Below are 27,348 nucleotides of genomic sequence, written 5' to 3' on the forward strand. Positions count from 1 at the left end.
ATTAATAGAACAGATCCAAAGAACAGTACCATAAAAGGTGTCTCTAATATGTTAGGATGTGCGCCCACCTCCAGCAAGCATTTAATTCTGCAAGTACCCTATTCAGGAATCTATTGGATGTATGATCAGTGCCACTTGCAGAAATGCTTTGAAGTGGATAAAGGACCAATATTCATATCTCTTCTATTGCAATGAGACTTTTTGTGGTGCTTTACCCAAGTCCTTTCTTGTCTAGTTTTGCCACTTTGAACAGGTTGAAATCCCATCCTTCCAAATAATCCTGCACAGTTTTGTGAGCCTCTACAAGCCCCACCTCTAAACAGTATCATAAACCTTCAGTAGTTTTCACTAGGAGCCTATTTATTTGCCCTTCAAGGCCACACATCAAGAAGACAAAGATGGTAAATGTACTATCTGTCTTAGTCAACTTTCAAGAATCCTGTGCACCAAAACTGACACCCCTTAGCAGAGGTCCCTACACAATAGTGAATTTCTCTTGCCACCTATTTTATCTACAGTTTGATTGCTTCCACCATACTTAGTTTGATTTCCTGGAGAAAGATTATACTACTCTTATGTTGTTGCAGCAGCACCAGCAGCTGAGAATGTTTTACAGGAATAATAATCCTCTTTACAGTAAAAGTGACTATATAAATGACATTGAGCTCTTCCATACAGGAGAAAGTCATTCTGGAAAAGCAAACAGTCTAAGAACTCCGACTTGATAGATTCAGTCACATGACCATATGGTATATGCATGGAGTTGCTTTATTTAACTATTAGGGAACCACTACACCCTCACATGTACATAATAAAAAAGATCCCAAAAAAATGTTACTAATCCATTATTTCTGGAATAGGGTCTTTTGTTGAGGGTTTGTTTTTTTGGTTAACATTTTCAGAGAATTCCTCCCGAAGGTTCAATCACAGGTTCAATCACGATTAAGATGGAGATTCTGGCAGATATTGAAGGAGAATTTTAGAGAGTCCTGAGCTTACATATTGCACATTTTTGTAGGATGCATGAGGTAAAAATAGACAGTTTTAGGTTTAGTGTATTGGCTAGGGCCTTTTTTTTACACACAGGAAAAATTAAAGCAGCTTTAAATAGGCTTGAAGGATGATTGATTATTTTCATTTCTTATTTATTCCCTTTGGAAATGAAGGAAAAAAAATGAAATTAAATGAAATTATTTTTATTTTTATATTTGTATAAAATAATATTTTTTAAATTTCATGTTTTTAATAGATTTTTGATTTATAGGTATTATATTTATATCACATTTTTGAATGAAAAATAATTAAAATAATTTAAATATATTTATGCTGGTAAATTTGGAGTATTAATTCATTTAATTTACATTGTTTACATTTTTGAAAAAAAATTATTAAAAAAATGAGCTTTAAAAGAAAAAAAAATAAAAAAAAAAATTATATGGAATATGTTTTCAGTGTTGAAAAAGTAAAAAAATGTAAAAAAAATTGCTTAATTTTAATTAGTTAATGTATGTAAAGTAGTATAAAAAAAAATAGGTGGTGTGTGGTGTGTCCAGCTGGCTGAGGTAGGAGGTAGGGAGTGAATAAAGATGAAAGATCTAAGCCAGGCCTGTGTGTTTTCCTTTGAGCTCTGTGGTGTTTCTGAAGAATTTTTGAGGTTTGGTTTCCAGTGGTTCTTAGTTTTTGAGTTGCTTTATTTGGTCAGCTATGAGTTTAGTATAAGATGTTGAATGCTTACTTGTGGTAGATTAATAGTGAACAAAAAAACAGTCATCTTTCCTGGCTATTCCCTGTGGCATCAACAACAGCTATGATAGTCTAACTCTTCCATGGTTCATTGCATAAAAAATGATAATGGTAGTGTTTTTTGTAAAAGGTTAATGTAACATACTAACGGTTTTCATTATTTTTAGTTTTTTATATAAAAATGAACAGATGTCAAAGCTATACAACAGTTGTATTGTGAGCATGGAATAGTAATAAATTATTTAAATAACTACCAATTGCCACAGCACAAACTGCAATTTGCCCTGCAGATTTCTATTTAAACCCTATAATATCAATTGCCAAACCACCAAATTGCAGCTAAGGTGTTATAATAAATGATCCCCATCAAGTATCATTTGTCTGTGCTACTGGAGGTCCACCCACCCCTTATAAATGATACAAAAATTGTTACTAGATTGTATAACTGGGCTCATAATCTGCTACTAATAGCAGCTTATTGCAGTGAAAGTGTATGTCTGTGTTTGCTGTTCATTGTCATACTCATCAGCACAGAAGATTTTCAGGGCGTTGCTTTCTTGAGCAAACTTATTGCTCCATACAGCTCACTTCTGGTGTTGTCCTCTGCTTCTCTACGGTTGTTGGTAGTTCCTCAGGTGTGTCTGGAAACATCGGTGTGTATTCATTTTCTGATCAAACTCCACGTATTTGGATTCTGCTACCTTGGTAGCTTTTAAAGTATCCCACTTTAGCATGATTCATGAAGTCATTTAAGATGTATCTATTTAACTTTGTTTTAATGAATATCATTAAGACCTGACATATGTCTTATTATAATTTCTTTTTACTGACTGAAGTATCTTGTTGTGTTGCTTGTTTTATATCTAGTATCATTGTTTAGCTGCTTTGTGTTTTTCACATTTAGGCTGTATTGCTCTCATTGTCCAATTAATCTATCTCATTATTTCACTATTCTTCATGTGTTTTGGTTATAAGCTGCTTAATAAATTTGTAGCTAAAATTGAGGTTGAGTAAGTGACTCGACAAGAACATGCAAGTTGATTTGTGTATACTATTGGTAGACTTTACTCCCTCAAATAAAGTCAGTATTATCTCCATATGCCTTTATTAATGGTAAAAGATACTATAAAGCCACCATACTGTAAGCATTAGAAGATAAACAAAGCAGTCTGAAAATCTTCCTTGGAGAAGAAAGAACATGCAAAAGGCCATGGCTCGGAGCGCTGAGAGATATTCTTGGCTGCTCTAATAGCAACCGCATCCTCCTGACTCTGTCAGACTGTCTGATATCTCTAGCTCACAACTCAAAGCTGTCATACAGTGATTTAGATACTGCCTTACTGGCTCCACTAGCTATCTTTAGACAGTTACCACTGTTGTGCTGATCTTTTTTCACATATCTGCCTCAGTGCTGAAGTGATTAGGCAGGGTGGTGGGGTAAATGCTCTGGGGATGGATGTCTGTAACCTGCCATCTGTTTCAGGGATGCTGAATATCTTACAGATGAACCAGATCAAAAAGTCTGTATTGTGGAGGCAGAGTCTAGATGGCTAACTGAGAGCAGTGAATTTTGAGAGCTCCATAAATTAGTATAATAATATAGGAAAATGTTATTATTTTCAAGTTTAAAATGTCAGAAATCTATAAACTACTAAACTAAATAAATATTAATTTTGGTGGAGATATACAAAAATGTTCCTGTCAAGTAGTTTGGAGATGTATTGAGTCACTGAATATGAACAACTCAAGGAATTCTCATCCAGATGCTGCTTTGAAAAAAGAATTGCAATTGATGACATCTATCTTACAGGAACGATGTTTGAAGATGGATGGGTTTAAAAATGACTTATTAAACCTCAAATTAAATTCTCAAAAACAGACTGATACTCTTAAAGAACTATTACAGCAACACCATGCAAAAATAACAAATATAGAGACTTCTCTAAATGACATTGAAGGGAAACTCAAAAGAGGAAGAATTCCAAAAATAATTTCTGCTTAAACAGAATACATGGCTGCTTAACAAAATAGATGACTTAGAAAACAGGGAAGGGAGACAAGGATCTTTGGTCTGCCTGAAAACACTGAAGGAGAAGACATTATTTCATTCTTAGCAATCTGGATTCCTGAATTTTTAGACTTGAAAGAGGGGTTTTCATTTGGGATTGAAAGGGTGCATAGACCACTGAGGAAACCTGCTTCTAACTCAACAAATACCCCACCCAGGTCCATAGTTATAAAATTTCTTTCATTTCTGGACAAGGAACTAATATTAAAATCTGCTTGGAGAAAATCACCCTTAAAATACAATCAAAGCCTGATAAGGTTTGACAATGATTATTCTTCCGGAATACTAGAACAAAGGAAAAAAGTCTTTCCAATAATAAAACTGTTGAAATAAAACAACATTAAAGCACAGCTGGCTTTTCCAGCAAAGATAAAAATACTTTTTGCCAATGAGATGAGAACCTTTAATGACTTAGAAGAAACTACTATATTCATCAAAAACAACAACATAGTGTCTATCCCAGAAGGAATGGAATGGATGGCTCCTACTCTTAAAAGAATAAAACAAACAAATCCTTGGACTTAGAAAGAAGAAACAAAAAAGTTGATTCCAAGATAGTTGTCCCAAAAAATTAACTCTTACAACTACATCTCTTAAAGTATCAACTGATATGGTACATCACTTGTCATCTGTTTTTATTTAAAAAAAAAAAAGGAATCTTAAACAACTGAGAAACAGTAATGATTTATTCAGAATGTTCAGAGTCCAATAATTCTTCACAAACAAATGTAGGTCAAGATGGGTTACTATTTACATTATATATAAGCCAAACAAAGCAACATATAATACAAACATAGAAGTTTCTATTCCCCTACTTAAACTCAGTGAATATTTATCTTGTTCATTTTTCATTGATTTACTTATAATAATTTAAGTAATTAATTAACTAATTCAACAAGGTACCATTCATCAGAGTTCAGACTCAAATGTAACAAATTAACATCATATATAATAGCAGTAACAGTAGAGTGTTTTGAAAAAAAATGCTGTCATGGTGACTAATGCCTTCTCAAGTTAAAGTATGATTTAGAAATGTAATGTATATCCTGGTTAAATAATAGTAGCAAGCTGTTAGTACAAATGTCATCATTATTCTGTCTAAATATAGTTAATATCAATTATGGCAGGTATCACAGCTATGAGTGCTGTTTGATCAATCCTGATATGGTGTGCGTGGATACAGCTGTGTCTGGCAGCTAGTACAAATGTCATTATTATTCTGTCTAAACATAATTAATATCAGTTATGGCAGATATCATAGCTTCGAGTGCTGTTTGATTAAGCCTGATATGGTGTATGTGGATGCAGCTGTGCCTGGCAGCTGTTATATGTTGCCATTTTCATCTCCAGGAAGATGTGGGTTGTGGCTTGAGATCGAGGTTTACTGATGCTTGTGTATTAGGAAGAGACATTTGGTGTTTTAGCCTGGATCCAGGGGAAGGGTGTGGATAGAATTGTGATTTGGGATATTTTGGCAGAGAATGGTTTATTTGTGTGTCTGCTGAGTGAGAGGTGGAGGGCTGGAGGAGTGTGTTGTCTCTTGTTGTGGCGGCTTGTTGGGAGTTTTTTTTTTAATCTGTTTGCTCTCTGCTCTTTTCCTGGCTGCTGCCTCGCTGAAAGGGAGGGAATTTAGGCTTGAAGTTGCAGCGAATTGAAGATTTGCTTCAGGTGCATTGCAAGCCTCTGCTATGCAGTACACAGACACATTAACAGAAACAGATGCTCCCAGGTAGTCATGGTAATGGAGACAGAGTGACAATAATGCTTAATGGCTGAGGAGCCTCCGAGATGATTCTCAACAATGACAGTTTTGGTTTTAAAAAATATATATATATATATATATATATATATATATATATATATATATATATATATATAATAAAAGGGCTGTTTTAAACCACATGTACACAAATTGATGGTCTCCCAACACTTTGTTTAGCTCATTAAGTTGATTCTTGATAAAAAACACACACACACACACACACACACACACACACACACACACAATAGTTATGTAATGTATGATTTTAGTAAATCTAGACATAAAATATATAATCGTCATACAAGATGAAGCAGTCTGCTGAATTTAAATATTAAAGACAGGATTTAATAACATGGGCATGTCTATAATAACACTACTGCCTTAACTTGTCATAAATGACATACACTACATTGAACATCAAGGGGGAGCATGATGATTTTCTTATACAACTAAATATGCATAACAAGTCATGTAATTGCTTTAACTTGAATTGTAGTTTTTGTAACCCATCATGACCATATATAATACTTAAGTGATTACCAAGGTAACTAATGTTTTATACATGACATCAAACTGACAAAGTTGTTCAAGAGAAACAATAGAAGCCTGAACTTGAAATGTCACAGAATGTAACAATCATATTCTGTACAAATAGTATTAAATTGACAATAGACATTTAATAACATGGGCTTGAGTATAATAACACTACTGTTTTAACTTGTCATAAATGACATACACTATATTGAACATCAAGGGGAAGCATGATGATTTTGTCATATAAGTAAGTGTGCATAACAAGTCATGTAATTACTTTAACTTGAATTGTGGTTTTGTAACACATCTTGACCATACATAATACTTAAGCTGTTACCAAGGTAACTAATGTTTTATACATTACATCAAACTGACAAAGTTGTTCAAGGGGAAACAATAGAAGCCTGAACTAGAAATGTCACAGAATGTAACAATCACATTCTGAACAAATAGTATTAAATTGACAATAATCACTCAGTTTAACCTTTGCTGATTATACAAAATAGAATGTTATCATTTAAATCTAAACACTTTCAGTATATGCCATAAAATGGCAATTTATGAATATGGAAAAGGAACTTGTAATCATTAATAACAATAAGTTAATTTGTTGTTTTTAAGCTATAATTTCACTTATTTTATAATAAGAAATGACAGATATGAAAATCTTTATGTGTAGGAAATGGGAGGAAAAGGAATGCACTGATAATTAAAATGCACTAACTTTCATCAATGTTTACATAAAACAAACTTGATGCTTTAAGTAAGTTAGCAACAAAGTGATGAAATATAATTTCTGATATATCCAGTAAAATACATTGTATTATAAACATTAGGTATAAATATTATTACCATCTATTTATATTAAGTAATAAGTTTTGGAAGGCTTCATCAGTAAGGGTGAATATGTTAAATAACTATGTGCTATAATCTTTTACTGAGGTTTTATATGTGATACATCCTACTTTACTAGGATTGAATTGCTTGTCATCTATCTTTCATGTAAATATCAATTGCTTATACAATAAGTAGACATTTATATTGTATTAGAATTCTGTCTAATCTACAATAGTACTATATATGTTCAAAATAATATAAATATTGCTTATTCCTATTATAAATATTCTCTATATGATAATTCAATTTATAGAGCTCAGATGTTCTGGATTGTCAAGGTATGAGTAATGATCTGATGGACTTAGGTTTTTCCATCAGATTAGGAATGATTTTCATTCCATGGTTATTGTGGATCTTAGTTTTGCTAACATTTATTAATTTAAATATGTTATTTCACAGAAACAAAACAAAAATCCACACGGCTTCCAAAAAAACAATAAACAAAGAAAGAAGCCTCCTCGGTGAAACAATAAAGCCCAGAACAGCCTGGAATCCTTCTCAAAACTTTTATTAAATGCTCAATAGATCCACCATGGTTTCCGACCATACCACAGCACAACCACTGCCTTACTTGCTTTCACTAATACAATCTTTCAACATAAAAACAATGGTTATTTCAGCTCTGCAACTTTCCTAGACCTATCTAAAGCATTTGACATGGTCTCTCATAAAAAACACTTATCACTATTTTCAATACTCTATCCTTCTCTCAATCTGTCACAAACTGGTTCAAGAGCTGCCTGACTGACCGCCATCAGTCCATTGTTTGGCATAATGATATATCCCCCCAACTCCCTATCTCAATAGGTGTTCCCCAAGGATCCATCCTTGAACCCATACTCTTCTCCATATTCACTAATAATCTAGCCTCTGCTACCAAACAAGTCACTCTTATACAGTATGCTGATGATTCCACCATCATCTGCTCAGCCCACTCCCTACCTGAACTTCAAAAGACCACACAAGAAGCCTTTTCCTCAGTTGAAACTTGGCTTTCAGATGCACAATTAATACTTAACCCAAACAAAACAAAACTCCTCATCTTCCAACCCACCAAACACAATCTAAACATCCACCAATTTAATATTAAATCCAATGACAACACCATTATCCTCCCAACAGACCACACCAAACTACTTGGAGTTGAAATTGACAGTAACCTCATGTTTGACATCCACATCTCGTTAACCATAAAATAGTACACAAAAAATAGGAGCTTTATACAGAAATAAGCAATTCCTCACCAAAACAGCCAAGATTTCAGTTGCAAATAGCCACCTTATCTCCACCCTACTCTACGCCTCTCCAATATTTACCAACCAAAGGCAAAGTGAGTTAGGTAAACTCAAAGCTTGCTACAACAAAATAGCAAGGTTTGCCACTGGTGCAAACTACTGTAGCCACCACTGCACCTCACTTACTGAACTAGGCTGGCTAGAACTCCCTCACCTCCTTCAATGGTACCAACTCTCACTAGCTCACAAACTACTAAATCATCCTCTAAAAGTCCCCACCCCCCAAAATCGACTCCAACCCTATCAAACCACCAGACCACTATGTTCCAGCAACGAAAATCAATTACAGGTAACTAAAACCAGGAACTCTGCTTAAGAAGCTCTCTTCTCCTACACCATAGCAAAATTATGGAATACCCTTCCTCACACTATAATGTCTGTGTCATCACGTACTAACTTCAAAGCTGCTCTAAAATCTCATCTAAAAGAGCACTGGGAATACCCCTGTAAAAAACCTCTCTAACATCTCTACCCCAACCTCTCTAATCCCTTTCTTCCACCCCTCTAACTACCTCGGATTGCCACCAAATACATTGCTTGTAAACCTGTATCTCAACTGTAATCTTAGCCACTGTTATTCAAGGTTAATAGCTGCTAGCTCAGCTATTAAAATACTTGCTAGTCTTTATAGTACCAGTGATATAAGTGTTGTACCATTTAACTAAATACTTAATGTCATTTTGAACTATAACTGTTTACTACTATTGGTAAACAAAACCTACTTATATTTCTTGTAACTTGTAATTAATTGTCATTTTTATTGTGGAGCTTTTCCCCCAGGTCTCCATTGAAAAAGAACTGGTGTCCAGTCAGATTTTCCTGGTCACCAAATGTAAATAAATAATAAATAATAATAAATAAATTAGATATACAGTCCAAACTTTTGTTAGTAAAAGCTGAAAAAAATCAAAATTATTTGGAGATGAAAAAAAAAGTAGAAGTATTAAACAATAAATACAATGAAATTCTAACATATAAAATTAGTTTAGCTTTAGAAAAACTAAAAATTAATAAATTGGCCACTTCTCCCAAATATCTACATAATTTATCCACAAGAATCAAAATACAATCAAAAGCTAATAACATTAAAAGTATCTTCCATGAAAAGAAAGGGAAAAATGTCTCAGATATAGGTGACATTCCTGATAACTATAGAATTTACTATATGGAATATTCCCAAAAAGAAAATATACATATTGATCAATTAAATCTAGATGAAAAATGTTTTAATATAAAAAAAAACAGAAAAATTAAAACAAGATCTGCAAGCACCCATATCCTACAAAGAAATTACAGATACAATAAAAGAGGGTAAAAATAATAAACTCCCGGTATAGACGGCATAATTATGGAAATATATAAACTTTTTCCTTCATAGATACTATCCCTCTTCCATAAAACTCTATTAGAAATTCTGTCACAAGCTTTAATACCACCCTCTTGGAGATATTCCTTAATCACACCAATTCTAAAGGAAAACAAATCCTCAAACCTCTCTACTTCATATAGACCTATATCATTATTAAATAATGACTATAAGATATTTATGACAATATTAACTAACAGAATGAAAATACCACTATCCAAAACAATAAATAATGATCAAACTGGATTTACATATCATAGACCCACACACATGACAATATTAAAAGGATAATTTTTCTTATAGATTGTATTAATAAAGAAAATAAAGAAACCCTTATAACTGGCTTAGATATGGAGAAAGCCTTTGATTCCCTAAATTGAGACTATTTATTCAAAATTCTGGTATTTGAATTTCTTCCTTCCTTTGTTCATCTACTAAAGAATATATACAAATAATTTAGCGCATGTTAAGCTAGGTCCTTTCACCTCTATATCTATACATATAACAAAGGGTATTAAACAAGGATGTCCCATGTCACCGACTGCATTTGCTTTGGTTATTGAAATATTGGCAGATTCAATACATAACAATACAAAAATCAAAGGAGTAGATGTTTATGAACAATACAATATTAAAGTAACACTCTTTGGTGATGACATATTATTAGCATTATCCAATACAAAAGAGACATTAGAAGAATTAAATATTTTATTTGACACATTTTACAGGACTTCAGGACTCCATGTCAGTAAATCAAAATACATTTTTTTATTTTTAAATAAAAAAGAAAAAGAATTGTAGACGAAGGGGAATCACATTATAGGGACACAAGAATCTACCTTAACATATCTAGGAATTGAGTTATGCAAGGAAAATGAATTAATTTCAAAAAACGCCAATAATATCATCAATACAATTAAAATCTCTGTGGAAAAGTGGAACAAAATAACATTAACATGTGAAGATAGACTACAGTTAATAAAAATGGTTTTACTACCCAAGATTCTTTATATAGCTTTGGCAATACAACTGTTACCAGAAAGGTATATACTCAAAGAAATAAACTCATGATTAATAAAATTTTTATGGTTTCCCAAAAGAAACAGAATAGCTTTAATACATCATATCAGACCATGGAAACAGGGAGGATTAAACTTTCCTGATATAGAAACATATATAAAACCATCAATATCTAAAACAATCTCAGATTGGATAAGTCCAAATTATTCTGCAAATTAAAAAGAATTACTAACTGTAATATCAATAAATGAATTTGATTTACAAAAAAAATTTCAAATAGATAAAAACAATTTGCCATGGCACATATTATGTATTAGTATGCAATATAACATAACTAAGCCTACTAAAACGTGTATGTTTAATTATTACATTGACTCGTAGGAAAATTATTAATGCAAATATATATTTAAAATTCTGGTTTGATCTTTTAACATCATTCATAGTTACAAAGAGCTATCCACATAAATATACAGAGAAATAATTAATTCCTGGGAACAGAAAGGATTTGTTTGTTGGTTTCAATGTATCAAAGAACTAAAAGTTTGTGATATGTAAACAATAGAAACAACATACAAAATTCCACAAGACTGGCTAACTATGCAAAGCATTCTGATGTATTTGCAAGATTTATGCAGAATAATTGGTAATTCTTCATTTAAAGAAATACCTAAACTTATGAAACACCTATATGAAATCATATATAATGATTATGACATGGAAAATAGTATTTCAAAATTTTACAGGATATTGATAAATTATAAAACAACACCCAAATCCTCATATTGGAATTACATAACAAAAGGACACTCATTACAGTAACTGAAGAAAGTAAATTAAATATTTTATTATCAATAAAACATACATCCTTTACACAATACTGGAAAGTTTTTAATTGGAAAGGCTTGCACAGAGCATTCTTAACTCCAGACAGAATTACAAAAAGTAATTCTTCCACAAAGAGAATATGTTGGAGGTGTGAACAAATACACAATGCAGATTGGAATTACATTATTTTCGACTGTGTTAAAATTAAGCCATTTTGGAATGGTATTAAAAACTTTTTACAAGCTTTATTTAATGAATCATTTAACTTATCTAAAGCTCTATTATTATTAAATGTGTACAAAGGTCCTCATTTGAATGAGTCAAATATGTATCTAGTTTGGACAATACTTGCAATCTCAAGGAAGTGTATAGCAAGAAGATGGAATACAAACACAATACTGACTTTGGAAGACTTCTACATCCTACTGAAGACCACAGCATTGCTTGGAATTAAAATTAAATAATTAAGAATTCATCCTAAGCCATTTATTAGCAAACCATGGAAAATGTCTTATCATTAATTGACACTTTACAATAACTGAATAGATACACTCTGATAACTGGATTGTTATAACTATAAAGTAATTGTAGATATTGAGCTCTGTTATCATGCCAGGCTGATGTAAATAGTGTACATAATTATTTAGGATATTATATACAAATACTATGGAATTTATTCAACTGTATTTGAAAAATAAAAAAATGTTTGAAATAAAATGTCTGTATTGTGACACACAGATAAGAAGATAAGAACATATACTACTTAAAAGCTGTAAACCAAACAAATAAATACAAATAAAACTTCCCAAATGTAGGTTTAATTTTGTATTTAGTACTTTTATCAACAGAAATTAATGGAAAATATGTAATTTAAAAATATATTTCTTTGTGATTCACAGTGTTAAGGTAAACACCATAGGGGATGACTCTGATGCTTTATTAGAAGAGAAAGAATTAAGGTGGCAGCTTCATTTAAATGCAGAGTTTATTAAAGCAGTATTTAAAATGTGCCTATTTTTGGGCCTTTGTCTCCCCATTATTTTTGGCTTTCTCTAGATTTCTTGCTATAATAAGTTGAGAGGCATGCTTACGACACAGGCAGTAACAAGAGTTCTATCCTTCTTGGGCCTTGGGCCCCATTCCTATGAGCTCATATCGACCCCCTCCCCACCTTAGTACTAGGCCTCTCCATTGCAGCACTTGACTCTTCTTTTGTGATGCAATAAGAAGGTTTAATAGACTGACTATACCTTTTAACAATGACCTAAAGTAAAAACAAAACATTTGTTGGACTTATTTTTGGACATGTGTACAGCCACAGGTTATCTAAGTTACACATTATACCCAGCATCACCTGCCATCTGGATAACAGGCATTTAAGTCTTATACTATTACACAAATCTAAACAGTAGTTGGGGGCAATCAGTAGCTTACTAATAATGAAGCATTTTTGATTGTTATGAAACCTTAACAAAAAAGCTTTCTTTTCACAAAACTTGGGTATTTAAAACAAAGTGCTTGGGCTCTACTAAAAAATAAATAAAATAATTGCATGCAATAATAAATGTAACTACCAAGATGTCAAAAAACAGTCTTGCTAACCTTAGCAAGGAACTTCAGTCTGTAATCAAATCAACTAAAGCTAGCTAGACAAGAGGTAAAAATAGCCACTTAGGCAAAAGTAAACAAAAAAGCCTTCTTTAGCTATATTAGAAACCTCAGAAGCAATGCTTACCACTTCACACAGCTAATAGTAAATGATATCACATGCTCAGACCCTGCAGAAATAGTCCCTCTACAAGCAGATAAATTTATATCCATTTTTATGCCCCCACACACCTTTCCTAGGCCAAGAGCACTGCTTCTGTTGGGCCAGATAACATAAACATAACATAACATAAACATAATAAACATAAACATAACATAACATAAACATAATAAACATAACAGACTACCTACTAGCCTGAAACAGGACCTGTCAAGCCCTCTACAAAGATTATCCAATATCCATTTCCAAACAAGCTTTGTGCTGGATAAATAGGGGACAGCAACATTTATCCCCCTATACCAATGTATGGCTTCAATGGGCAAGGTTAATTATAAACCATACATCTGACCAGATTCATCTGTAAGGCTACGGAGAGGATAATCATGGAATTAATAAATAAGGACATAGGTAACCTACAAACTCTTGACCAAGCCAGTTCACTTTTGTCAAGGATAGATCATCTCTACTTAACTTGGTTGACTTCTTTGAGAAGGTTAATGAAAAAACTGATGAGGGAAAATCAGTACGTACTGCATATCTAAACTATGCAAAGGTGTTTGACACTATCCCATTCTCAAGTATTGTGGATAAATTGTCCCGGCTAAATTATAGTCCCTATGTAATTTGTTGCCTAACAAATTGTATCACAAACAGAACCCAGGAAATTCCAGTAAGTGACGCTACCACCTCCCTAAGTCCTGTCCCAAGTGATATACCCCAGGAGTCAGTCCTTAGACTACTCTTCTTTGGTATTTACTTCTCAGAGATCAAAGGTAATGCAAAGACTTTGTGGCTGACTAAGTCTACAGATGACTGTAAACATGGTGCCATCATTAACTCTCCAGAGGACATCAAGATCCTTCACGAGGGTCTTTCCAAAACAAATAGCTGGTATGGATTAGAACTAAATGCCAAAAATGTATAATGGTCTCCTTTAGCAAGCATGGCTTTCCATGTAGATATCACATTGACTACACACCCCTGAAAAACTGATTCAGTAGTTAGGGACTGATCTGGGAACCTGTGTAGACAACAAACTATCATTCAATTACCATGTATCTACTATTGTAAGAAAGTCTTTTTTCATTGCACATTGTATTAGTAAGGACATGGTTTTTAAGTCTAGGGACATGATCATTCCACTGTATTTCTCACTTATTAGACTGATCATTGAGTATAACCCCCCTCCCTTTGGTATGTACCTGTCCAAATGCTTAACACAACTTGAATGAACACAATGCTTTCTCACCAAGACAATCAAGGGCTTAAATCATAAAATGTGTACTGATCATCTTGAAGCCTTGCCTGTCTTCTCAGTATCACACAGGCTACAAAAGGGATGATCTCTGTCTGACATACAGAGCCTGAACACAACCTGTCCTCTCTGATCTACTGCACATCTTCAAGTCCAATGGTGGAATAAACACCCACTCAAGAGATCTTCATCTGTGCTGCAGCATGAATAGAACATGTTGGAGGAATAGACATGTGTCACAGAAAACCACTTCATTGGAGTTGTCTTCATCTCTACATAAAGCAAAGTACTTCCCTTACTCTGATACACAATATCTCTGGAGGGAAAACTCTTAACATACAAACACTCATAATAACAATTTGGTCATTAGAGCCACACACATTACACCCACCACAAATAGTACACACCTCACACATCTACTTATGCTGAGGCACTTAAATGCAATCTTCCCATACCCCAAAGAACTCCCAGACATTCCACCTACAAAAACTATCCTCAGCAAACCAGAAAGTGCACAGCAGAAACAACATCCTAATACTGCACATACACCTACAACTAGAGGAGCCTCAACCACCAAGCCTGTAAGGCAAACCAAAACCCTACCCAGAACTCTAGTCACAAGGGACTCCATTGTATGACATACTGATGCCCCATGTACCACGCTGGACAAGGAGAAAATAATGGTCAGTTGCCTATCAGGAGCCAGGATCCACCAAGTTATGCATGCAGTCAAGTTATTGCACCCGTACCTCAATCCCTGAGAACTGAAGTCACTAAATGACATTCATTTGAGTCTCAGACTTCATATCATTCAGAAAATGCATGCTAACACAAATGCCGTTATTCTTCCAACTTTGTAAGTTTATAAGAGCATTATTTAAAATCTGTCCATAAGTTTTGAGCCTTTGCCCCCCCTCATTATTTTAGGCTTTTTCCAGATTTCTTGTGTAAAGCGATTGAGAGGTATGATTGCACCACAGGTACTAGTATGATTCATTCATAGTCACTGTAGGTGTAAATGACCTGAAATGTATCTCTATATACTATATGAAGACGGACATTATGGAGTCTTTGGACTATATGTCAGAGGCTGGTATGTGCCTAGCATTGGGCAGCATTCTATCTTCACCAAAGATGATGTCACAATATGAACAGAAGTTGATTGACTTTAACAATTGGCTTAATTTCTGGTGTCATTCTGAAGGGATACTATTTTTGTCAGCATAGCAGGGCATGGTTAACAAGCCACGTTGTTTTGCCAAGGGTTGTTTGCACTAGTCTCCTCTAGGCTTTCAAATATTAGCTAAACATTGTCCTGCCTCCACAGAGCCTTTTTTAGGCAATGTTAAATTGACGAAACCTTATAACGTATAAAATCTACCCAAGAAAGTCTAAAGGTGTTACTGCTCAATGTCAGGAGTATAAACAAGAAGCTCCACTCCCTCCAAGCTCTCCTCATCTTAGAGAATGCAGACATCTATGCAGTTACTGAGACAGGGTTTAATGCCACAGAAAGTACCACAGCAGTGCAAGGTTTCAGTATCTTCCCCATATTTAGACCAGCAACTGCACAGACAGAGACTAAAAGTGGAGGTGTCTTGAGCTACATGAAAAACAAGCATACCTCTAGGTTGGTTCAACAGAATGACACACTGAAATTCCTCCGCATCCAGATTACCATAGACAAAGTGCCTTACCATAACCTACCAAGCTATAGGTCACAATCTATGTCCCATCAAACCCATAGCTCATACTTAGACCTATCGGAGACACTCACAATTCTACCAGATACTATACTCATGTGGTACTTTAATTATACCTCTATAAACTGGAAATTCTACATGCCTCAGATTTGTAGCTGCAGAGGTTACTAGACATTGTAAACACAAACACCCTGGGCCAGTTAGTGCATATACCTGCTAGGCGTACAAACATATTGGACCTAGTACTCCCAAATATGAGAGAACACTCCAGTCCCCCCAGTGCTATGTCCTGTCTGGTAAGTTCAGACATCAAAGAAGTCTCCTTTGATTTATGAATCAGTTCTGCAACCCCAGTAAACCCTGTAACAATTAAAAACTTCTCCAAGACAAACTACCTTTATTAAGTGATAACCTGTTAAAATTTCAAGCCCCTTCAAACCCAGACAGCATAGCAGCCTATGTGAAATTATTCACAGAAGCTCTGAACAACCATGTCATTGACTGCATAGAGGCTGCTGTGTCTACCATATGTAAGCCCAAATCTAACTCAAAAAACAAATCACCCTAGTAGAATCCAAACCTAACAGGTTGTATAACAAAAGAAAAAAAAGTAATCATAAAATTCGGAAGTGTGACTCCAAAACAAGATAAAAAGTCTCTCATCAAACTGAAAAGACAACTAAGAGGACCAATTAAGCCCAACAAAGCAAATTGTTGGGTAAAGATAGTTTCCCAGGCAAAGGACAACCATAAGGTCTTCCTTAGCTATGTCTGACACTTCAAAGAGTACACATCATTGTGTCAAACTGTTGGTAAATGGAGCCACGCTCATGGAACCAGGATAAATAGCAGATCTTCTGGCTGACAAATTCAGCTAAGCCATATTAATGATTAACAGTGACATAGGAAACCTTCAAACACTGGACCTGACCTTGTATGGTTTTGTCAAACGCAGGTCACGATTACTGAAGATGGTAGACTTATTAGATAAGGTCAACAAGGCAATGGATGAGGGCAAAATAGTGCATACTATCTACCTTGATATAGCTAAGGTATTTGATATAATACACTACTCAGGCATTCTAAACATACTTACAGAATTAGGCATAAACCTCTATGCAACTTGTGGGATAGCCAGTTGGGTCACAGACAGGACCTTGAAAGTTAGGATTGGCAAGACCACCTCCACAAAGAGCCTGGTCACCAGTGGAGTCTCCCAGGGCTCTGTGCTGGGCCTGATCTTATTTGGCATCTCTTTTTCAGAAGTCATGGTCAATGTCAAGGGCCTCTGGCTTACCAAGTTTTCAGATAATTGCAAGCTAATAGCAATCATAGAAACCCCAATGGTACTAACATCTTACAGGAAGATCTAACATACACAGATGATTGTTGCCAATGGCATGGCTTAAAACCCAATGCCAAAAAATGCATAGTAGTACCTTTTGGGAAGTTGGCCACCCAGGAAACCACCTCATTGATAAAATACCCCTAAAGGTAGACACAGTAGTCAAGGATTGGGGACTCATGTAAACAGTAACCTAGCTTTCAACCACCATTGTGTCTAAGGTGGTAAGAAAATCATTCTAGGTCACTCAACTTATAAGTAAGGGCATCCTAGGTCCAGGGAAGTAATAATGCCATCATCAGACCCATTTTTGAGTATAATGCCTCCTTCTGTATGTCTCTAATCAGGCATGTGCAGCATCTGGAACATCCACATAGGTTCATCACAAAACGAATACACATTGTCTTATGCAGATTGCCTCAGAGCCCTGTCTCTATACTCTGTTTCCTACAGACTGCTGAGACGTGATTTATGCCTGACATTCAAGGCATCCTTGGATCCTGCTCTAATAAACCTTTTGCATCTCCACAAAACTAAGAACACCAGAACTGCTAGATCTAAGGATTTAAACTTTGCTTGTGACTTAAATAGGACATATTGGAGGGACAGGTATATATCTCTGAGCATCCCCATTCTCTGGAATAGGTTTCCATCTATGTGAAGCAGAGCCCTTTCCTAAGCATGTTCAAGTGCAACATGGACCAGTGGATGGGAAATTGGAAATTCAGCCCTGGTCTGACACCTATGTCTCTGATAGACAGAGGTAGACATTAAAGCATACCCTAACTAATATATACTCCTTCAAATAACCACTAAGGCACAATAACTTGTGGGATACATTTGGGTTGCTAGACTAGGCTTATAAATGCTCCACTGGTCATTAGCCTAGTATACACTTATGATCCTATAAATGTAATTTGGATGAATGAGTGGGAAACCACAAATTCACCACTGGTTTAGCATCCTTATCCCTTATAGATAGTGGCAACATGTAAATATTCACTCTGCTTTAGGTTATTCACACATAGATTACAAGGGCTAAAAACATAATGGCAATGCAGGACTAGACTTCTAAAGATCCTCACTGATCAATAGTCTAGTAATTACCTATGAACCTATGAGTTTGGTCCCATGTAGAGTGCCTTGTTATTAGGAATTCTGTGCACTGCTTCATTCATAGAAAGTTTAGCTTGACCTAGGAGCAGCTACATCTTTTTAGCTTTGATAGCTGTGCTTCTTTCACTAGGCAACTACATCTTGAAATGGGCAGCCCTGACCTTTATCCAGGTCATTGATTTTAGCCAACACATGAAAAGTTATTTCTCCAGCTTAACCAAGGTCCTGTGGACATCTCAATAGCTTCTTGTCTGATCTTCATTCTCAAGCTGGACTGCATTGACTCACCATGTTAACGATTAGATATTCTGCAGCTGTGGAATGCAAACAATCTTGCCCCCATCATTATGAAACATATGCACTCATTTGCATCACCACTGTGGCTGCTAACTTAAGCAACTAGTAGAGGTTTATGAACAAGCTATGTTCAACAGCTGGCAATGAAACACTTGGGGACTATTCTGGCATCAGCTACTCAAAATTAGCCATCAAATACCCAAGGATTAACCATATGTCATCTTTGGAGCACACAGAGCTCCCGCTCCAAATTACCTAGTAATTATGTATAATTCATTAGTGCCACATACCTGTGAGACAAAGAAAGACTGTTTCAGCTTCTCATAGTACTAAGTAAAAGCTGTAGGAATTACATTTAAGTACATTTTGCGAATGAAGCCCATTTCAGTCTTATAATTCTAATACAGCCTAGGGTGTAATAGCAGTCACAGAAACCAGTTACAATCAAAGTATGCTCTACTAGAGACTTCCACACTTTGTTTACACTAGAAACATCTGCTTCCCCTGAGAAATAACAAGTCAGTCGTAACATTAAGACATAATTCATGCTTTATTTTATTCTTAAACATGTAATTCAGTGCCAGGTAATGGGTTAAAGCCTTAGTAATAATTATAAAAGGATAGCCAGAATAACAAATTACCATATCACCTGCATAGGTAAACCTATGGATATGCAGTTAATAGTAAGAAATTGTATTCTTGAAACAGGGGTGTGGCAAGCAATTTCCATCTTGTACTCACAAGCTCTTGGTGCTATGTCCCTTGGATACCTATCACTTAAAAATGGACACATCTCTCAAAATTACTGCTCCCCCAAGCACTTAATAAATGTAAGTAATATTTTCAGCTGTTCCCCCTAGAACTATTAAAATATTGTTTTTAGATTAGCAATACTGTACCTGTTGTTAAAGTCAGTCAATTAGACAGCATTTCACACTGAGCTAGTCAAAGCAAGGACACTGAGCAAACTCGGATCTACAATATATAACATTAAGTATCCTGTTTTTTTGCTTATTTTTTCGAGTTATTTATATCACTTTGTCTACTGCATACTTTTCTAGCTAGTTTCACTGTGTGTGAGGTATTAACTGAAAATTGTCCACTTTTATTAAGCATCTGTTGGGTTGTTTGATTTTAATAACTTGTTTGCAGTTAAAAGCTTTCTCTAGAGGCTCCTTTAGCTGTTTAAAACTTATAGTTGGTGGCTTTGCAGTTACCCTCCCCTACTGTAAATTTGATCTGGGACACTCCTCCAAGTCTAGTGATATTACCTCATGCTACCTAATACAGGGAGAACATTTGAGAAAGCCAATCAGCTTAGTTTCTGCTCCTCCTTTCTCTCTTTCCACTCAAAAAAAAAAATTCTAAGCTTGTTTCCTGCCTTTCCTGTGGGTAGTCTAGCCTGGATACAGATTTGCTGTGTCCAGGACTATTTGTGGGCTTCTGAGCCCCCAAGCCTTTCTGTGTTGGAGGGAAGCCTTCTACATTAATTTTGTTTCTTAGAACTAGCCAGTGTTTTAGTTTCAGCGCTCAAGTCTGTTTCTTTGAGCTCAACACTTGTTCAGAACTTATTGTAAGCACTAACTAAGCTACAAATTACTACAGCACTCAACTCCTCACTGTCTAGAGGAAAACAGTTTCTAGTACTTAACAAATAAGAACTTATCCAGGCATGTCTAAGTGTCAGCTCCCAGTGTTTTCTCCTGTCTACTTGATGAATCTGGGCATCTTGTGGCAATGCAGTAATTGCCTCATGTACACAGACAACCCTCTCCTCCTACCACCCAACACTACAACCTGTGAGAGATGCACTTATATAGCAAAACTGGAAGCAAAGCTCTCTTCACCCAAGACTGGACTAGACAGTCAAGAGGAGAAGGTAAACACTTGCACCACACCACACTCAGCACATAGTCCCTCAAAACCTACACCACCAAAACACACACATAGAAACACAAAACACACACCTACATTCACTGAGGCTCTCAGTAAAAACATGCCCAAGCAACAGGGACCTCCAAAGTAGAAACACAAGCAACCTCCACCCCCCAACACAACCCAAATGACACATAGCCCACAAACTCAGTGTGCCACTCAACCACAGCCCATAAGGCATAACAACGTACCCAACACTCTAGTCATAGGTGACTCTCTAGTCAGGCACACTGATGTTCCACTCACCAGGCTAAACAAGGAGAAAGTTACTGTCAGCTGCCTGTCAGGTGCCAGGATCCACCAGATTACGCATGCACTCAGGTCACTCCAAAAGTACAAATATGACTCTGTCATTGTCCATGTTGGCGTGAATGACCAGAGACGTACCTCCCTGGACTACATGAAAAGGGACATGGAGGAGCTGTCCAATCTTGTAGCGCAGGCAGGTATGACCCTAGCCCTGAGTAGCATCCTGCCATCACCCAGAATGATACCACAGTACAATGACAAAATGATTGACTTCAACAATTGGCTAAGATTCTGGTGTCATTCTAAGGGGATCCAGTATCTGTCTGCCTGGGATGACATGATTGACAAACCACGATACTTTGCTAGAGATGGCCTGCACCTGTCGCTCCTGGGATTCCGTATATTGACAAAGGCTCTAGCCACCCTTATAGTGCCTTTTTTAGGCAAGGTTCAAATGATAAATTCACCACCGTAACAGGTACAAACAAGAAGAACCTGAGAGTATTGCTACTCAATGCTAGAAGTCTAAACCTCAAAATGCACTCACTCGAGGCACTTCTTAAAATGGAGAACATCGACATCTGTGCAGTGACAGAGACCTGGTTCAAGGTTCCAGAGAGTACCCATGCATTACCAGGCTATAATTCATACCACACCTTTCGGCCACCTAACCTGGACCGAAACACTAAAGGCAGAAGCGTGTCCATATTCATTAAGGATATCCACACCTCCAAGCTAGTTGCTCAGCATAATGCATTTGAGATTATCCAAGTGCAACTATCCCGGTCAACAAATGTAAAATAAATAAATAAATAAACTCTGGGCAAGACCGCAATCCAAATTGTAGCTAGCTACAGATCCCCCACCATGCCCCAGGATTCCAACTCCTCATTTCTTGATACACTGGAAAATATTAGGGTACAACCTAACACCCTAATAATGGGTGATTTCAACTACCCCACCATTAACTGGGAAAACTACTCATGTACCAACTCTTGTGATCAACGTTTTCTGGAATTCATAAATTCCAATGCCTTGGATCAACTTATCACACCCCCACCAGGGGCAGCAATATCCTAGACCTGGTTATTACCAGCATGGGCAACCGGTGCTCCACACAAGAGGTCAATTCCTCGTTGGTCAGATCCGACCACAAGCTAATCACCCTAGACATCCACATCCCTCCCCCACCCCCCATTAAGGAAACCACAGTAAAACATTTCTCCAAAACCAACTTCATGCTTCTTAAGACAGAAGTGGCAAACTTCACGACACCCATGCTGACGGACAATAGAGGTATGACTGCTGAATCCTACACAAATGCACTTTATAAGCACTTACATGAGTGCATGGATCATGTAATCCCTAACAGAACCAAGATGCTATCCTCCAAAAAAAGAAAGCCAATCTGGTGGTCCCCTGCCATAAACAAACTCTACAACAGAAGAAAGAAACTGTTGAAAAAAAGAGTAAAATCCCATAATTGGAGAAACTCCCTGGTCAGCCTCAGTAAGAAGCTGAGATCCCTCATAAAATCCTCCAAAGCTAGTTATGAAAACAAAATTGCCACTGACTCTAAAGACAACCACAAAGCATTCTATAGCTATGTCAACAATCTCAATGGCAACACTCAGATCTGCTCTGAGTTACAGCACAATGGCACTAAATATACAGAACCAACTGATATTGCCAACATCCTGGCAGATAGGTCCAGTGCTAACTTTATCCCCTCTCATCCCCTAAAGGGCCCATCTCTATACCAGAAGAATGCAAAGTTCCTGTAATCACGACTGCAAAGGTAAAAAACACACTCTCCAAAGCCAGGAACACAGCATCCATGGGACATGACAACATCCCAGGCTGTGTTCTACATGAACTACAGAACGAACTGGCACCCCACCTAAGTACCATGTTCAATCATAGCCTCACCTCAGGCTATGTGCCCACTGAATGGCGCACAGTGACAGTTATCCCACTCCACAAAGGTAGAGCCACCATGGACCCCGGAAACTACCACCCCATTAGCCTGACAAGCCTGGTCTGCAAGACTATGGAATGTATCATCATGGAACTTATAAACAATGAAATTGGTAATCTCCAAACTCAGGACCCCAGTTCAGGTTTGTAAAAGGCAGATCATGTCTCCTAAACCTGATAGACTTCTTTGAAGCAGTCACCAAAGCCATAGATGAGGGTAAGGTGGTTCATACAGCCTATCTAGATCTCGCCAAGGCTTTTGACACCATCCCCCACTCTGAAATTATAGATAAACTCACTAAACTAGGTATAAATCCCTATGTCACAAGATGGGTTGCCAACTGGCTCACTGGCAGAACCCACACTGTGAAAGTAGCAGACTCCAAATCCAACTTCAGACCAGTGACAAGTGGAGTACAACAGGGTTCAGTCCTGGGTCCTCTCCTGTTTGGTATCTACTTCTCTGAAGTACAGGCTAACACAGAAGGTCTTTGGCTAATGAAGTTCGCAGATGACTGCAAACTAGGAGCCATAATCAAAACTCCAAAAGATGTGGACATCCTACAAAACATCCTCGCTGAGACAGATGCCTGGTATCAAAGCCATGGCCTCAAGCTCAATGCCAAAAAGTGCATTGTCATCGCTTTTGGTAAAAACTCTGTAACCATGAACTACCACATAGGTGGTAGTCTACTTAACACCAAAAGTGTGAAAAGCAACCTTGGGACACAGGTGGACAGTAGTCTCTCCTTTGATAATCACATTGCCACAGAAGTCAGGAAATCCTTCTACGTGGCACACCTCATCACAACAGGCTTCTCATCCAGGAAAAAAGAGGTCATTGTTCCTCTCTACTCGTCACTCATTAGACCCATTATAGAGTACAATGCCCCTTTTGGTATGTACTTCACAAGACATCTACAACAACTGGAAAGGCTGCAAAAATACCTTACAAAGGGGATTACCAGCCTCAAACAGATGCCTTACGCAGACCGTCTCAAAAAACTGCAGCTTTACTCCATCACATATCACCTACTCAGAGGCAATCTCTGCCTAACACACAAAGCTATGTCAAACCCAGAGCTTTTGGACATGCTCCACTTAAAGAAATCCCAATCCCTATGAGCTACACACTCTAGGGACCTAAACTTTGTCACCACAATAAACAGAACATGCTGGAGGGATAGATTCCTGTCCCAGAGACTTCCCATACTCTGGAACAAACTACCTATCTATATCAAACAAAGCTCCTCATTAGCACTCTTCAAGAAAAATCTTGATGATTGGATGGGAGATAGGAAATTCACCCCGGGGATCACTTCTCTGCCTCTGCTCGACAGTGGCACAGGAAAATAATTTTCTTGGGTGGTGAAAGCCAGGGTACCTTTTAGCTAGGCTTATATAGGCCCTAGGGCCAATAGCCTAGTACCTACCTATAAACCTACAAAGTTATACACATAGTATGACCTGAAAAAAGGCATGTTGATATGATGCTCAGAAAAAATATACTCAGCAGAGTACAAAGACTAGGCCTGGCTACACCCTTGTCTTGAAAATTGTAAGATTACAAGTTCTGATACTTGTCATCGAGGCACTCCACTATACACTGAGACTGGATGTCATTGTAAGGCACCAGTTGAAACACTGAAATGTATACTCTGGGGAAAACTACCAAACCAGCAAGGGGCAGTATGGCTCAAACCATGGTTTCTGTTGAGTGTCTTTTACTGAAATTATGACATTTTCCCAACATGGAAAGGTGAAGGAGGTAACAGAGAAATCAGTGTGTAATATTCAGCCTTGGACTGCGGGCATTATTTGAGTTGTGGGATTACTGTGGATGATTTTTCATACATTGAAGAACATACCAGTGGATAACAATAAGCTTTAAATGCATTTACTGGCTGTAACAATAATGGTATTGAGGGTTTTGATAAATATGGGGTGCAGACCACCTGCATCTGCTTTACCATAATTGGATGGGATCCGGACACATGCTCGACTAGCATATGTCCGAATCACAAAACATCGAACACACATACACGAAAGCGCTTAACATCAACAAGCGCTTCCGTGTATGTGTGCTTGTTTCGTAGATTGGACTACAGTGCGGGTAAGGGAAAATTCCCTTTTGCACGCTGTAGTGTGATCTCGGAGTGAGAATAATAAAGTAGAGGGGTGTGGGGGGTGCAGGGGGGTGAAACCCCACTGCAGAAACATAGATTTTTTTTTTGAACTACACATACACAGAAGCGCTTTTTGATGTTAAGCGCTTTCATGTATGTGTGTTCGATGTTTTGTGATTCAGACATATGCTAGTCGAGCATGTGTCCTAGACCCAATTGGATACATCCCTCGACACAGTTTTCTGTCTAGTTGTTTCATACCTAAATTTATGCTATTGTCCAGTTATGTTTTTGTGTTGACTAATTGAACATAATCAAGGAGGGAAATTGTTTTAGGCCAAGGCTCATTACGTGAATTTTTTGTTTATTTATTTATTCTGTTTAATTAGTTATTTCATTTAGTTTTATATTTCCATTTATAGCATAGTGTAAGTGTATATTAATTGGCTGTATCCACAGTTGATAGGGACTCAAACCATTGTTTCCTACTAACCAGTCAAAATATTTAATGTACACAAATTCAGTTTCCCCCTGCACCTCCAACCCATGCATCTCTGATTGCACAAGGGTAGGAAAACATGCATATTTCACAAAACAAAATATTAAACAACCCGCTCTACTCTAAACGTATGAGCACTAGGCTCACTTACTAGTGGGAAAGGGGCAAATTTCCCTATCCCATTGAACTGCTATCCTACTACAGTAGCACAACAGGTTTCAATTAACAGTGATCATATGAAATGGGACATTGGATCACTGCTATAATAACTTTATATATATATTATATATATGTATGCTATAATAATTTGACCACCTGCACGTAACCCCTTAGTGTATAGGTAATTATATTAATTGCCTATAGAGTGATAGCCAGATTTTACAGAAGTGTTATAGTTGATCTAACATAGATCGTGTCACTTTTCAGTAATGACCTGACAAGAATGACTGATTAAGTGACTTGCTGAAAATCACACAATAGGCAAATGGAGGCTGAGGGACTCAAGCCTGGGACTACAGGATGAAGCTTGTTAGCAGTTCATACCCTTAATCCTGTGCACTAAACTCACAAACATTATGTAACTTATACATTTCAGCTGGGTATTTAACATGGTAATTCCACAAAAGTTTACTGAAGAAATTTTACAGCCTTGGATTGTATTGACCTGAGAAGGTAACGTACATCATTATGACTTATTCTCCAAAGCCAAAATGCTCTGTGTTCTAGGCTAGAGCAAATCTCCTCCTAGGCTCACTACTCTATAAAGTTCTTCGTCAGGAAACCTTTTCACCACTGAGCATGAAACTCATTGTCTCTACTCCCGCTTGTAACTTCAGGAGCCAATCCAGCTCTGTCCCAACTCTTCAGACCTTCATAACAAGGCTCCCTTGGTCTGACAACATCTTCTCTGTACATGCATCTAAAGTCTGGTAGTTCCTCCCAAAAATATCACAGAAATACCCACTTACACCAAATTTCAGACACAACTCATGCAATACAGATGCAAGTGCTACAAATACAGGGCATATCACCCAACTAAAACTTCTACATCCTCAAACTATCTATCCTACATCTTTTATTCCTTTACTTCACATAACATGCAGTAGGTATACAATACTGCTATCATAATTCAACACAGCATCTACTTCAGCTTGTTTCATTGCATTCTACATTATAATAGCTGCTTTACAATGATGTGATGTAATGTAATGTAATGCTCTTTCTTTTCCAGTGAAGTATATTGTATGGTATTGTCAATGCTTTTCTTAGTGTTGTCACCTCTGTGTATACTGTAATATTTTATCATTCACTATCCATTTCTATAGTTGTTCTTCTAACATCCAAACTGTGCTGAGACTGCAACTGATCATTTGTTTGATCATTGTTCTCCCCTGACAAAATAAATACATTAAATAAATAAATTAATTAATAAATCATAGGGCAATAGCATGAATAAAATACTGACTAGACAATAATACCCAGATTGTGATTGTAAATTTGACTACTAGTGGGGTACAACAGGGATCAGTATGGTGGCCACTCCATCTGATATCTATAGAAATTACATT

At 36.6% G+C, this 27,348-nt stretch overlaps 1 protein-coding gene across 1 annotated transcript in view; it reads left to right on the forward strand.

The window, feature by feature from the left end:
- The window catches only part of LOC122801587 (allantoinase, mitochondrial-like), a 371,450-nt gene that overhangs the window by 313,815 nt on the left and 30,287 nt on the right, over window positions 1-27,348 (forward strand). The gene's annotated exons all lie outside the window — the stretch shown is intronic.

Source organism: Protopterus annectens, chromosome 5.part0, assembly GCF_019279795.1.
Source record: "Protopterus annectens isolate FY-2018-M chromosome 5.part0, PAN1.0, whole genome shotgun sequence".
Lineage (NCBI taxonomy): Eukaryota > Metazoa > Chordata > Ceratodontiformes > Protopteridae > Protopterus > Protopterus annectens.